The 15,349-nt window shown below is 35.8% G+C and overlaps 1 protein-coding gene across 1 annotated transcript in view; it reads right to left on the bottom strand.

Moving 5' to 3' along the window:
* Window positions 1–14,601, bottom strand: part of LOC121737996 (homeotic protein ocelliless) — a 59,507-nt gene extending 44,906 nt beyond the window's left edge. The window contains exon 1 of the mRNA XM_042129789.1: window positions 14,333–14,601. The gene's annotated coding sequence lies outside the window, so the exon portion shown is untranslated. The remainder of the gene's footprint in view (window positions 1–14,332) is intronic.
* Window positions 14,602–15,349: the final 748 nt, after the last annotated feature.

The following is a 15,349-nucleotide window of genomic DNA, read 5'->3' as shown; positions in this document are numbered from 1 at the left end:
AGAATCAGCCACTATAAGAAAAAAACCGGCCAAGTGCGTGTCGGGCCACGGCCACGGTTATTATCTCGGAAAAATTTACGGTTCCCGCGCGATAAACGTACTTTGAGTTGCGGGCTGCAGGCGTGATGGGCTGTATGTGATAAGTGATAAATAGACATCGGATTATATACACGATCAAAGTGCCGAAATATGCATGCAAATATGCACGAAAAAATGGCTGAAATCTGCACAAAATATACACAATCAAAAGTCACTTTATATTAAAATGTATTATATTTTTGAAGAGTTTTCCGGTGGTGTCGTTAAAAAATTGGCAATTTTTATATGTAATTTCATCTAATCCAGGATTTTTCATTTCTTTATACAGCACCAATAATAATTTTCTGCCAACATTTTCCGATTGCAATCTTAATGCCCATGGAAGTTTATTAAATCGTTAATTATTCAAAATTTTTACTAATTTTTCCAACTACAAAGAAAAAATTTCTTTGTAGAAAGATATTATTGTACGTATTGGGTATATTGCATTCTTTATATTGAGATGGAGTCACATATTTGTAGTGTTTTGATCTATCGTACCTCTGTTTTGTGGCCTCGGTGTGTGTCATCAGTCATGATAGCTAGTTTGGAGACTACGAGGGCATAAAACTACCGAAATTTGCACTATCAACGAAAAATTGCCAAAATAATATGCACTAACGCCTAAAAAGAGCCATTATATGCATTTGCATATGCAAGTATGCAAATGCATATAATCCGATGTCTAGTGATAACTAATAACGATCGATTTTTTTATGTAATAAGTTGCTATGAACTATGAAATTATATCAATACGAGTAAAATGTCAGTGGCAACTTGTCTTACAGCCCTTAATAAAATTTGTACTAGAGGCTAGTTTTGATCTAAGTCTCTGAGCCTTTTCTTTAGTAAAATATCGAATTCGTCTTGTCTAAGTGTTATACAGTGTGTAACAAAAACAAGTGATAATACTTTAGGGTGTGTACGTGTTCCTTGTAGAGATTTCACTGTGAAAGTAGCAGGGCTGAAAGACCAAATTTTTCACTTTTGTATGGGGAAACTCGTGACGCTCGGGCCCTTGCCCATACAAAAGTCTTTCAGAGCTGCTACTTTCACAGTGAACTCTCTACAAGGAACATGTACACACCCTAAAGTATTATCACTAGTTTTTGTTACACACTGTATAATATGGTATCTTGGCTAAGTGCCCCATAATTTGCTATGAAGCTATATGAATGCATGAATGTGACACGTGGCCATTGTTACCATGAAGTATGGGAAATCACTCAGTTTTATTACTTTGATATTATTGTGAGTGCGTACTGACTACTAAGGGTGGGTTGCACTAGACTCTAGAGGTAGGCGTACTTATAGTTAAGGTTAAGGTTATCGTAAAGCGCCTCCGTGGTCTAGTGGTTAGAGCGTCGCTCTCGACTCCGGAGGTCGTGGGTTCGAATCCCGCGTTGGAAACATGATATTTCCAAGTTTGGTTAAGACAATGTAGGCTGATCACCTGATTATCTGACAAGTAAGATGATCCATGCGTCGGATGGGCATGTAAAAAGTCGGTCCTGCGCCTGATCTCTCGCCAGTCGTAACGGTCTTATGTCCCACTGGGTTATGAGAGCGAAAGGAATAGAGAGTGCTCTTGTGTACTGCGCACACACTCGGGCACTATAAAACTACTCCTGCGTAACTGGCCTGGTTTCAATGAAACTGGCCACCGTCACCGAAATCGGTGTGGGGAGTATTATTAAGGTTATCGTCAAAATATCTGTGTCCATTATGGACCTTTACTAAGGATTTGACAGTTCATTTAAAGTTTTGTTGTGGTTAAAGTTATAGTTAAAGTAAGTTGGTGGTGGGCACGACAGTCTGGCAAAGTATAAAATACATATATTTCCGTTGTCTGGTACCCGTAACACAAGTCCTTCAGGTACCACGGGATAAGTACCTGAAGGACTTGTGTTACAGGTACCAGACAACGGAAATATATTTTATACTTTTATACTATACATATATTTAAGAATATATGATAATATGATACACATATTTAATACACATCCATGACCCAGGAACTTTAAAAACTTTTTGTTCCGTCGTCGGGATTCGAACCTGCGACCCGCGGCTTGAACTACCAACAGCCCAGCAACTGAGCCAAAGAGGTCGTCAAATAGATGAAGTATCAAAACTGAAATTAGGCATTATAATAATCAAAACACTGGAGGTTGTTAAAACGCACGTGTAAAAGTTACGATGCCAAGGGCACAGACACACAAACAGACAGACAGACACGTGAAACTTATAACACCTTTTTTTCGGGGGTTAGTCTTACACATTTTGACATTTTTATTATGAAGTATTATGCGCCTTTTGGAGTTTAAGACACATTTCAAATTCGAAATTCGAATTTTCCGAAACCAACCATAGACAAGCGAAAAAGTAATACCAACATAACGAATTAAAACTTACGATATCGTATCCATATCTCATTTTTATGTGGACCCATAAAACAGCAGACATACATAAGCGCAACAAGCAGCGGTATTCAAGAGAAAATCAATATGAGAGCGGGAGAGAGAGCGTGCGAGTGAGATGGAAGATGGGCGTGGCGTGTACGCCTTACATTGCATCGTTTATTTTTGAGGATTTATTGTAATTGTACACTTAAAGTGCTGTGAATTGTAGGACATAGACAATATTTTAGCAATCTAGAAGCTAGTAAGTTAGTATGTACTAAGTTGTGAGCATAATTTGGAACCTTGAATCATACAATTCGATTAACATAGTAATACAATTAATATACTTTAAATCCATAACAAAAATATTTTTTTCTAATTTTTTTTTATGAAATAAGGGGGCAAACGAGCAAACGGGTCACCTGATGGAAAGCAACTTCCGTCGCCCATGGACACTCGCAGCATCAGAAGAGCTGCAAGTGCGTTGCCGGCCTTTTAAGAGGGAATAGGGTAATAGAGGAGGGTAGGGAAGGGAAGGGAAGGGAAGGGAAGGGAAGGGAAGGGAAGGGAAGGGAATAGTTGAGGGTAGGGAAGGGAATAGGGTAGGGGTTAGGGGATTGGGCCTCCGGTAAACTCACTCACTCGGCGAAACACAGCGCAAGCGCTGTTTCACGCCGGTTTTCTGTGAGAACGTGGTATTACTGTATTTTATTTAGATTGTTTACTGTATTTATTTAAAATGTTAATCCAGTAAAAAAAAATGTAATGAAAGCTTTGAATATATCTTAGGTTATAGGCCCAGGTATCTACTATGACGTAGGTGTTAGTGTAGGTAAATATAACTAGGTAAAAGCAGTAAAAGCCGAGCTTTGTGAGGGCTCGGAGCACAGAAATGGATCGCTCGGAGCGTCGTTTTTCTGATGCGTGGTAAATGGTAATATTCTTCAAGGCAGTTTTTATTTTTATTTTTATAGTTACCAACCCTTGACTGACCGATGATAATTGATAACACATCTACATATGAATAAAAATTACTATGTTAAAGCACACATCAATAGGCGTGATAGTTTTTCTGTAAAGTGTATCACAAAAGTGCTCAGGTTGTGGGATATACTAGGGTCTAGGGTAATTAATCTGATAAAATTATTTCGAACCAAAGATAGCGAGTATTACTTCACAATGTAAATTGTGCAGTAATCTAGGAATCCGGAACAACCTAGCCTCTGTTGCTTACGCTTTAGATAAGGGATTAGGGATAGGTATAATTTTTTTACAGTCGTAATCCTACTAAAACCATTACGGCAATGGCTTTTAATACTATTATTGCTATAAGCCTAAACTATCCCACTCCTGGGCAAAGGAGTGGGACAGTTTAGTATACTCCCATCCCCAAAGACGGAAGCCTTTGGGGATGGCCTACCACCATGTCAGAAGTGGGAGAGCCATGCTTCGGCTCGAATGGGCCGGCTCCACCGGAGAAATACCACGTTCTCACAGAAAACAGCGCTCGCGCTGTGTTTCGCCGAGTGAGTGAGTTTACCGGAGGCCCAATCCCCTACCCTATTCCCTTCCCTACCCTCCCCTATTCCCTTCCCTTCCCATCCCTACCCTCCCCTATTACCCTATTCCCTCTCAAAAGGCCGGCAACGCATCTGCAGCTCTTCTGATGCTGCGAGTATCCATGGGCTACGGAAGTTGCTTGCCATTAGGTGACCCGTTTGCTCGTTTGCCCCCTTTCTTAAAAAAAAAACATCTTTCTCTCTCCTGCGCCACCGCTGGCCAGCTTGGCTGGTATGCCTTCAGCTCATCACGCCATTTTTTTCTAGGCCGGCCACGGCGGCGGCGCGGCTTTTCATAGTTTAAACCAATGAGTTTCTAAAATACTAGAGTAGCAATGTCTTACAAAAGATTCTCAGAAATGCGTAACCACTTTTTTGTTCAAAAGACAATGTGAAGTCATATATTCGTTATGTCATTAATCATTATGTATGTGAGATATGCCTGCAGGCATCTTCGAAGTGGCAACGCGTTGCTACCGTAAACTTCCAATCTAGTTACGTTAGTAACATAGAATATCATTGGTTTAAACAAAATGACAGATTGATATAAGATAAATTGTCATTTTCTCAATATATTTATTCCTATTCCTGGATACCTCTAGATAAAACGCACTTCTGTGATCGAAACGCTAGTAAAACTCGTCTAGAATTAATATGTTACATAGCTTTTATCGCAATCAAGAAATTCCGTAACGAAAATAAACCTTACCCTCCCCCCCACTCCTTCAGAATTCGGCACGGTGTTTGTGTGCGTGCGACTAGACGTATGCTAATTGTAATTGCATAAGTTGATAAAAATGATATGCAATAGCTTTACCGCGGCAGTCCCCGAGTGCCTAACGTATTTTATTTTATTTTTTGGTAGCAAAGCTAGCCTAATCGAACCACTGACATCAATTACTGAATTTTTAACCATAGCTCTATAACCACCCACGAAGCTATGAAAGGCATTTTTAACAATCGCAACACTTATTTGTTGAAATCACGCGCGAAACGACACTTCCAAATTCAAACGGTCACGTAGAGGAAGTGTTTTGAATTTGGAACGATATATTTTTTTTATTTTACTACTGTGTAGCAAAGGAATGTGTGCTATGATGACTTTAAATTTTGATTTTGATCAGCTGTTATAAGCAGATTTTGAAGTAACATTATTGGTTACTTCGTCTTCAAGACGAGAAAAGTTAATCGTGTTAAATGTAATTTCCTTTTCCTATAAAATACGAGAAACGATAGATATAGCATACCTACTTAATATTAAACCCAATATACCTACATAACATATACCTATCAAAACTTAAGTTACTGTTTATAAAAACAAAATATTTGTGAATCCATACTAATATTTTTTTAATACGAAAGGTTGCTGCTTGTTATTTCACCTCTTCACACTTAAACCGCTAGACCGATTTTGATAAAATTTTGTGTAGGTACTTGAGTCCTGGCAAAGGACACAGGATGCACTTTATGTCGGCAAAATGTACGGTTCCTGCGCGATAAACGAATTTTGACGCAACAGAATTGCGAGGATCAAGTTATAGTGCAACAATAAATGGAATCCATACTAATATTATAAATGCGAAAGTATCTCTGTCTGTCTGTCTGTCTGTCTGTCTGTCTGTCTGTCTGTCTGTCTGTCTTGCTTTCACGCCAAAACTACTGAACCGATTGCAATGAAATTTTGTATACAGTTATTCTAGAGTCTGAGAAAGGACATAGGCTACATTTTGATGTGGGAAAATATCTTATTTCCATGAAAATTTCGATGAAAATGAATTCGCATTGCGCGTGGCCAGCGCTCATCCCGGGGGTCCTGGGTTCGAGTCCCGCAGGCGAAACAAAAAGTTTTCAATTTTCCTGGGTCTTGGATGTGTATTAAAATAAAATTTGAAAAATCTTAAACATATTTTATGTATAATATTATAAAAAATCCAGAAATATATCAATGGAATGTACATTTTAGTTCTAATACGATTCAACAGATGGCGTTTTATTTTTTACTTTATTGTAAATTTGTAACATAGAACTAATCATACTTATTAGTTAGTATGTTTTTGTTTATAGTTTTTTATACGTTAGAATATGATGTTTAATAATATTATAATCCATACTAATATTAGAAATGCGAAAGTATCTCTGTCTGTCTGTCTGTCTGTCTGTCTGTCTGTCTTGCTTTCACGCCAAAACTACTGAACCGATTGCAACGAAATTTTGTACACAGTTATTCTAGAGTCTGAGAAAGGACATAGGCTACATTTTGATGTGGGAAAATATCTTATTTCCATGAAAATTTCGATGAAAATGAATTCGCATTGCGCGTGGCCAGCGCTCATCCCGGGGGTCCTGGGTTCGAGTCCCGCAGGCGGAACAAAAAGTTTTCAATTTTCCTGGGTCTTGGATGTGTATTAAAATAAAATTTCAAAAATCTTAAACATATTTTATGTAGGTATAATATTATAAAAAATCCAGAAATATATCAATGGAATGTACATTTTAGTTCTAATACGATTCAACAGATGACGTTTTATTTTTTACTTTATTGTAACATAGAACTAATCATACTTATTAGTTAGTATGTTTTTGTTTATAGTTTTTAATACGTTAGAATATGATGTTTAATAATATTATAATCCATACTAATATTATAAATGCGAAAGTATCTCTGTCTGTCTGTCTGTCTGTCTGTCTTGCTTTCACGCCAAAACTACTGAACCGATTGCAATGAAATTTTGTATACAGTTATTCTAGAGTCAGAGAAAGGACATAGGCTACATTTTGATGTGGGAAAATATCTTATTTCCATGAAAATTTCGATGAAAATGAATTCGCATTGCGCGTGGCCAGCGCTCATCCCGGGGGTCCTGGGTTCGAGTCCCGCAGGCGGAACAAAAAGTTTTCAATTTTCCTGGGTCTTGGATGTGTATTAAAATAAAATTTCAAAAATCTTAAACATATTTTATGTATAATATTATAAAAAATCTATAAATATATCGATGGAATGAACATTTTAGTTCTAATACGATTCAACAGATGGCGTTTTATTTTTTACTTTATTGTAACATAGAACTAATCATACTTATTAGTTAGTATGTTTTTGTTTATAGTTTTTATAGATAGAATATGATGTTTAATAATATTATATATATATACTAGCTGTTGCCCGCGACTTCGTCCGAGTGGACTTTAGTTTATAGCGCGCGGTGTCAACAAAATTTGTGTCAAATTTAAAAAAATTTTAAAACCCTGGTAAGTGGTACCCCTCTTAGGGCCGCGCTACACCGGAATGGCAGCGCTGAAAGTGCTCGCCTCGCCGCTGCCATTCCGGTGTAGCGCGGACCTTAATTAATCAAAATACCCAAAAACAGCTGTGCAGTGTGCACATAATCTATACTAATATTATAAATGCGAAAGTATTTGTCTGTCAGTCTCGCTTTCACGCCAAACACCAAAACTACCGAACCGATTGTAATGAAATTTTGTATACAGATAGTCTAAGGCCTGAGAAAGGACATAGGCTACTTTTTTACTGGAAAAAAGGGTAAGGGTCGTAAATTTGTTCAAAAAATTCATAATAGATGGCGCCGTGCGTCTTCTACATCGCGCTGACGCTTGCTCAAAAGTCTTTCTATAAGAGGTGGTATCATCTTACATTTAAGTCTCGATTTTTTTCGATTGTTATATCTATTCTACGGTATTAAATAACTCAATACTTTATTAATATTTAAACATACATACAATAAGTTAATGATCGAATTAGTATCACGTTAGCTGTTTCGTTTTTCATATGAATGAAAGAGAAGACAGGACATTTTAACAAGCTGTTAACACTAACAGACTTTGGTGAAATTGGGGCTAAACCCATCAATGATAAATAGTTTATGGGTAAAGTTGTGTAATTGGGGGGCTAAATATGCTTTGAAATTTGGCATAAAATATAAAGTTTAATATAAAAAATAAAGTACTTATTGTGTGCACACTACACAGCTGTATTGATTTAAGGGGTACCAGGGTTTTTTTATAAAAGCTTTTGACACCAATTTTGTTGACATCGCGCGCTATAAACTGAAGTCCACGCGGACGAAGTCGCGGGCAACAGCTAGTTATATTATATTTAAAAACTCAATGAAACACACTCATTTATGTCTAGACGCCAAAAATAAAATAGAACTTCACTGAAAAATAAATAAACAAAAAACTTTCATAGCGTATTCCATTGTCGCGCTGCCGATTTAAAAAACATAAAGAGCATAGACAATTTTTTTGACAGGCAGATGTTCGGTTACATAGGGGTAAACAACAATGCCCGTAGGGGGCCAACTTACGCCCCTAAACGCCCTCTTCATAATAATAGTAATTATTACCTATTTAAATTCACTTTAGTGACGTTTGCTACTGACCAAAATGGGCGCATTGATTTTTTTTATTCAGAAACTTTAATTTAAATTTATTTAAAAGTCCTAATTTAAATTAAAGTCCTTATTTAAAACTTAAAAGTAGGCAATGAAAAAACAACTTAAAAACTTTTAAAAATACGCGATGACAGGTAAAAAGGAGGTTGGGGAACCTTGAACCACGATATTTTATTTCGTTAAAAAAGTTTTTTTCTAGTTTTGGATATTTTTTACAAAAAAACACTCTGCATAAATAAAATTATGTTTAATAGTATTAATTTAACGATTACAGATAAAATGGAGATTGAACCATGATCTTTTTTTTCGTTAAAAAAATTTTTTTTAGAGTTTTGCATTTCAGATAAAAATACTTTATTAGAGCGTAGACCTACCTGTTATTCAAGGTCCAATCCGATTTTGATGAAATTTAGCATGAAAATACCTACTTTGCATCCCGGGAAAGGACATAGGATACTTTTTATCTCAGAAAAATGTACCCCACACGATAAACGAATTTTGGTGCAACGAAGCACCGACGATATATTTTCTAATGCCTCCTTAATGTAGATATTGTATGTATGTATAAACCAACTCTGAGCGTAACTCGGTAGACAATTGAACTGCTGCATCACGCTATTAGAGATTGTATGTGTGTATGTCGAAACTCGGGTGTAATTGTGTATGCCACAAAAGTTCGGCTCTTTAGATACCATTGATTGGAACTATGGCGTAATAGGTTTGTTAGGACCTTCACCTACCGAGTAAAGTGAGACAGCGCTCTCGCACTGACTCGCTACTCAACTCGGTATGTGTCATAGGGCTAAAGGCAGTTTAGTGTGACGAGTCGCTAGTGGTAGACAGTGGTATACTATAATTTACTTACAAGATAAAGTAGGTAAGATTACGACATTAGGGCAGAGTAATCGTTGAACATACAGAAATAATAATTTAAAAAAAATATCCACAGCCGAACATAATATAACCTCCTCCTTTTTGAAAGTCGGTTAAAAAAATGCAAGTTTAAGCAGAAATAACTTCCATAAGAGCAAAATTTATTAAAATTGACTGAGATTTAGGTTAAGTACTTATCATGGTATAACTTTTGTTTTTTGTGTGTGACAGAAAAGCCATGATAAAGTCAAAATACTGACAGTCACAAGTAGGCCTGAGTTTTTAAAAGAAATTTTCCATCTTTTTGATAAAAGATGGCCCTATGCGAGTTTCTTACGCCGGTTCTTCCAGTAGGTAGGTACCAGTAGTAACGGCGTTCAGAAAGCACTTGTAATTTTTTTTTTCGAAAATATAAAAAAAAATTGAATTTGAGTTACACGTGCACCAAGCTACTGAAAAAAACACCTAATTTGATAAGAAAATCAATCAATTTTATATAATATCGTCGATCTTGACACATAGATAAACATCGCGGCGTTATCCTTATCGTTTAATTATCGAATTTTTAAATTTAAAAATGGAATAACACGGATAATACGCCTGTATTGCCAGATTATAAGTTGATTGTATACTTACTGTAATAAAAATAAATCTCTTATTTTTATAACTGCCTCATTTTTGCATATCCTAATCACAATCTTCGCACGTTATTTTTACAAATCGGCTTAGGTACTATCCATACTAATATTACAAACGCGAAAAGTGTGTCTGCCTGTTACCTCTTCACGCTTTAACCTGCACTGATTTTGATGAAGGTTGATATATACAAGGTGTAACAAAACATAGTGATAATACTTTTGGGTGTGTACGTGTTCCTCATTGACAGTTCACTGTGAAAGTAGCAGCGCTGAACTCTTGTATGGGCGAGCGCCCTTGCGTCATAAGTTTCCCTAAAGTATTATCACTTGTATGTGTCACATCAAAGTAGTTTTGTTAAACCCTGTATATTGTGACCCGGGAAAGAACATAGGATATTTTATATCCCGAAATAATGTACGATTCTGCGCGATAAACCAATTTTGGTGTAACGCCCAAATCTAGTGCTATATATATTATGATTTATGATGTCTGCTTTTATTCTACGAAATTAATTAGTACCTAAGAGATTATAAGTTACGCCAAGACGTTTAAATTAATGTACCTCTTCCTAAAATAGTATTTGTTATAATATATTATGGCTAAGACATAATACGTAAGACGTGGCATTTTCAGCATGCTTTACTCGTAGTTAGGGCAGAGTCGATTTAGCATTATGTTAGTCAGTATTAGTATTAGTTAATTATAATATGGCCTAACGTATAGTAGTAGGTACACTGTGGCAAGGACTGATTCCTCACAAGACGGCCTAGTCTGTTAAATAGAGATTTGGATAATCTTTAAATATAAGTACCCTTGCACCAACAATCGTTTATTGCGGGGAACCGTACGTTATCCCATATAAAAAGTATCCTATGTCCTTTCCCGGTAGTCAAAGTTCAGCAAAATCGGTTCAGCGGCGTGAAGAGGTAAGAGGCGGATAGACAGACACTTTGGCATCCATACTAATATGCGAAAGTGTGTGTGTCTGTCTGTCTGTCTGTCTGTCTGCCTGTCTGTTACCTCTTCACGCCCAAACCGCTGGACCGATTTTGCTGAAATTTGGCATGGAGATACTTTGAGTCCCGGGAAAGGACGTAGGATACTTTTTATCCCGAAAAAATGTACGGTTCCCACACGATAAACGAGTTTTGGCGCAACGGAGTTGCGGGCGTCATCTAGTTTATAATATTAGTATTGACTGTGATACCTTTATGTTTTTAGACAACAAAAAAGGAGTGCAATCTTATCATATTTTTTTTGTTTCGATAATTGTTTCAGTTCTGAACTTGGCTCGACAAAGAGTGTTATCAGAGATAAAAACGTCCAACCGATTAAATCAACTATGATCGATTCGCTAATTATTTATTGTTTATCGTTATTAATTTTATTGTTTTTTGCTTTGTTAATCATTTTTGACTTTTTTTTACACATCAAACGCTAATTAGGTACCTACAGTTAGAACTTTGGATTAGTCTATGACCTATGTCTTTTCTAATCTTGTTTATCCATACCTACTAATATTATAAATGCGAAAGTGTGTCTGTCTGTTACCTCTTCACGCCCAAACCGCTGAACCAATTTTACTCAAATTTGTTATGGGGATACTTTGAGCTCCCGGAAAAGGACATAATATTATGATTTTTTTTTTCGAAAGAAATGTACGTTTTCTTCGCGATGAATGAATTTTGGCATAATGGAGATGCGGGCGTCATCTAGTTGATTGGTATTTTGTAGTAATTACTACGTTATCTAAACTTTGTAGGTATTTGTGTTCTTGTTGATGTAATTGTACCAAGTTACTTAGAGTAGTAAATGGAGTTAATCTCCAGGACTTACTAACCCATGTGGCTATAATCGTCTGTGAAAAATATATTTTTTCAACGCACCTTTGACGAATTCAGGTAAGATATAAAAATCAAAGCTCTAATTATGAATATCAGAATAACTAATAATCATCTCCAATCATTTATCAGCCCTAGAAGATTACAAATCAGAAATTTAACATTTTTCAAATTCAAATTTAAAATTTATTTATTTGCCAAGAATATGGTACAGTAGATGTTTACATTTTTATGAGTTCAGACATATTCTACTATTAACATAGTGTGCAAATATTGTCATTGTAATTATAATTTTTCCATGTCATTGAATTTTATTAATTAAAATAGATAAATATATAATTTACAGTATATCTTAAAAAATATTTTGTCCAATTAATGAATATTTTAGTCATTCTTAACTCTAATTTGGAATGCTTAATAGCTTCTAGTTATGAAAATCTAAATAAAGTTTCTTATATTATGAGAATTACAACAAAACTCACGCAAATGGCCACCATAAAAACTTGTTAAATTCAAAAACAAAAATATTTGAATTTCGAATTCCATTTCGCGTTTCTTGGCGTTATTAAAAGTGATATTTAAGCGGGGTTGAAGAGGGCGGGGCTTAAACCACGCCTCTAAGGGGTGTACTCCCTATTGTAGATATAGTGCTTTACGTTTTTTGATTAAACTTTGATACAATTGCGATAAACATTTCTGAACGAAGCTCACCATGAAGCGTGAATGTTTTTTGATAAAGTTATAGATTTTTATCGCATTTCTATGGTGAATAGTTTAAGTTTATTAATTTTTAAGATTATATGAGAACCTCAATTTTTTTTTTTATGAAATAAGGGGGCAAACGAGCAAACGGGTCACCTGATGGAAAGCAACTTCCGTCGCCCATGGACACTCGCAGCATCAGAAGAGCTGCAAGTGCGTTGCCGGCCTTTTAAGAGGGAATAGGGTAATAGGGGAGGGTAGGGAAGGGAAGGGAAGGGAATAGTTGAGGGTAGGGAAGGGAATAGGCTAGGGGTTAGGGGATTGGGCCTCCGGTAAACTCACTCACTCGGAACACAGCGCAAGCGCTGTTTCACGCCGGTTTTCTGTGAGAACGTGGTATTTATCCGGTCGAGACGACCCATTCGTGCCGAAGCATGGCTCTCCCACATTTCAAACTTTCTACCCATATTTTCTTTTTACTTATCATTACATTTAAATAATAAGACGTAATTGTCTATTGAATATTTAACATTACGATTGTATTTTATTAACGTACTTAACTTTTTTTTTAAATAAAATAAATCACCTGCTACGATTGCGCTAGTTCAAGTAGGCCAATCTCCCCTAGGCTTTTAGTAAAATATTACCTACCATATCAAAAAAATTAAAATATAATAAATTCAACAGAATATTATGTAGGTACCGTATTGTTGTTTTACCCAAAACATACAGTCTACAAGATAGGTAATTTTAACAGAAACATTAAGAAACTTTCTACTTAGGTAAAAATATGAAGAAATGGAAAACCAATAGTTTGGTCGATGAACGGATAGAAATGTGTTTATTTACCTCGCTACTTGTCTCTTCCTTGCACACGAAAATTTCCTATGAGAAAGAGATAGCTATATGTTCGTGCGTGAAAGAGACACGTAGCTATAGGTCAGTGGCCAAGTACTTTGTCCTCTGACCTCTCCATAGGCCTAGTCTATAAATTAATTTGATGTAGCCAAAACTTTATAATCGCCTAGACTCAAGCAATATATTGTCTATCTTATGGTAGGTACAAAAAAACCCTAAATCCACGTTTAAAAACGATTATTTTAGTTATGTATAATGCTGACTGTATTGTCTACATTGATTTTGTATTTTGGCACGTAATTTATAAATATAATACAGTTTAGTTTATAATACAGAGGATTTAATGAGGATACATTACCTTTACCATTCTTTGTGACAATTTCTACAATTATTAGTTTTATTATGATTTTATTTACATTAAATCATTAATATTCCCGGCTATGGTGCTTAGGGCATAAAAATCTATTTATACTTTGGTGAACTTTAGTTTACTTACTTTTAATTTCTTCACTTTCTTGACGGACTATAACTTGAAAGAAATAGGCCTACGGCCTACCTACAAACTCTTTGACGTTTAACATGTCGTTTATAGTTTATCACTCACTTGTAATAATTGTTATAATAATTATTATAATGTGCAAATCATGTACATACTTAGTACTTTATTTATTTGTGTACGGTGTGTGTAGTAGATACAGTTCGCACTTTTCAGAAAATTTATTAAATCAATTTTTTTTTATTTAAAGTTTAACAATTTAATGTGCGTATTGAAAAAAAATCCTCAATACTCATTAGTTAGAAAACAATTCCTAATTAAAAATATTTAATTAGGAATTTTGAAAATAATTATCAAGAAGTGTTGACGAAATCGCGTAGGTACGCGTAGGTTGTATAGAAACAAAACTTAATTTTTTTTCGGGTACACATAAATTTTTTTATTTGTTTATTTTTACAACAAAGGATTATCGGCTTACCTTAATAAGTCAAAATCCAACTCCAGGTTCGATAACACACTGGAATAAACTTCACTTGACCAAAAAATATCTGTAATTACGAAACACTGCGCCACAAACGACGTTCCTATTATCTTATCGTTGTAAACATAATCGATTTAATATTTCCCCACTCGTCCTCGTGTATAGTTTCAAAATTCGTTGCACATTCAGGCCGACAAATAAAAAAAAATGCACTTCGCGCGTTTTTCAAATTTCGAATGCGCTCGACACGCGCACGCTCGCGGCTAGCGGCAGACTGCCGCGTCGCAGCCCCGCCACCCCGCGCCTCTCCCCCACCCGCTCCCGTTCAATTTTCAGGTAAAAAATGGAAAAGATAACAAATTTTTTGTCTATTTAAACTTTTTTTTAATGGGTACCTGAAACACGAGTCTATGTAAAGGCGTTTATTGCTGGAAGCCAGAGATGTAATTTATGATTCTTTGTTTTATGCGAGGCGTGTCTTGCTTGACTCTTGGGTGGCGCTAATTTTTTTTATTAAAAAATTTACAGCAAAGCATTAGAGTTAAAACGTCAGTGATAAACAACTAGATGATGCCCGCAACTCCGTTGCGCCAAAATTAGTTTATCGCGCGGGAACCGTACATTTTTCCGATATAAAAAGTATCCCATGTCCTTTCCCGGGACTCAAGGTATCTCCATGCCAAATTTCAGCAAAATCGATTCAGCGGTTTGGGCGTGAAGAGGTAACAGACAGACAGACAGACAGACAGACAGACACACTTTCGTATTTATAATATTAGTATGGAAGTATGGAAGTATGGATAAAATATTAAGTGACACAATTACGTGAATGAAAATTATAGGTCTACCATAATTTCAGAAATCAGAATCAGCCATGACTCATGAGCTCTTCTAGCAGTATTACTTTAATATTACTTTTGGATTCCGTATAAGCAAACATGATCACTATTTATATAAACAAAATTATGTTTTTTGTTTGTGCCAAAACTGAAAGTAATACTGCTTTAATCTAGC

Source organism: Aricia agestis, chromosome 22 (assembly GCF_905147365.1).
Source record: "Aricia agestis chromosome 22, ilAriAges1.1, whole genome shotgun sequence".
In the NCBI taxonomy this organism is placed as follows: Eukaryota; Metazoa; Arthropoda; class Insecta; order Lepidoptera; family Lycaenidae; genus Aricia; species Aricia agestis.
The sequence above is the reverse complement of the archived record's forward strand: the minus strand, read 5'-3'. Positions and strand labels throughout refer to the sequence as shown.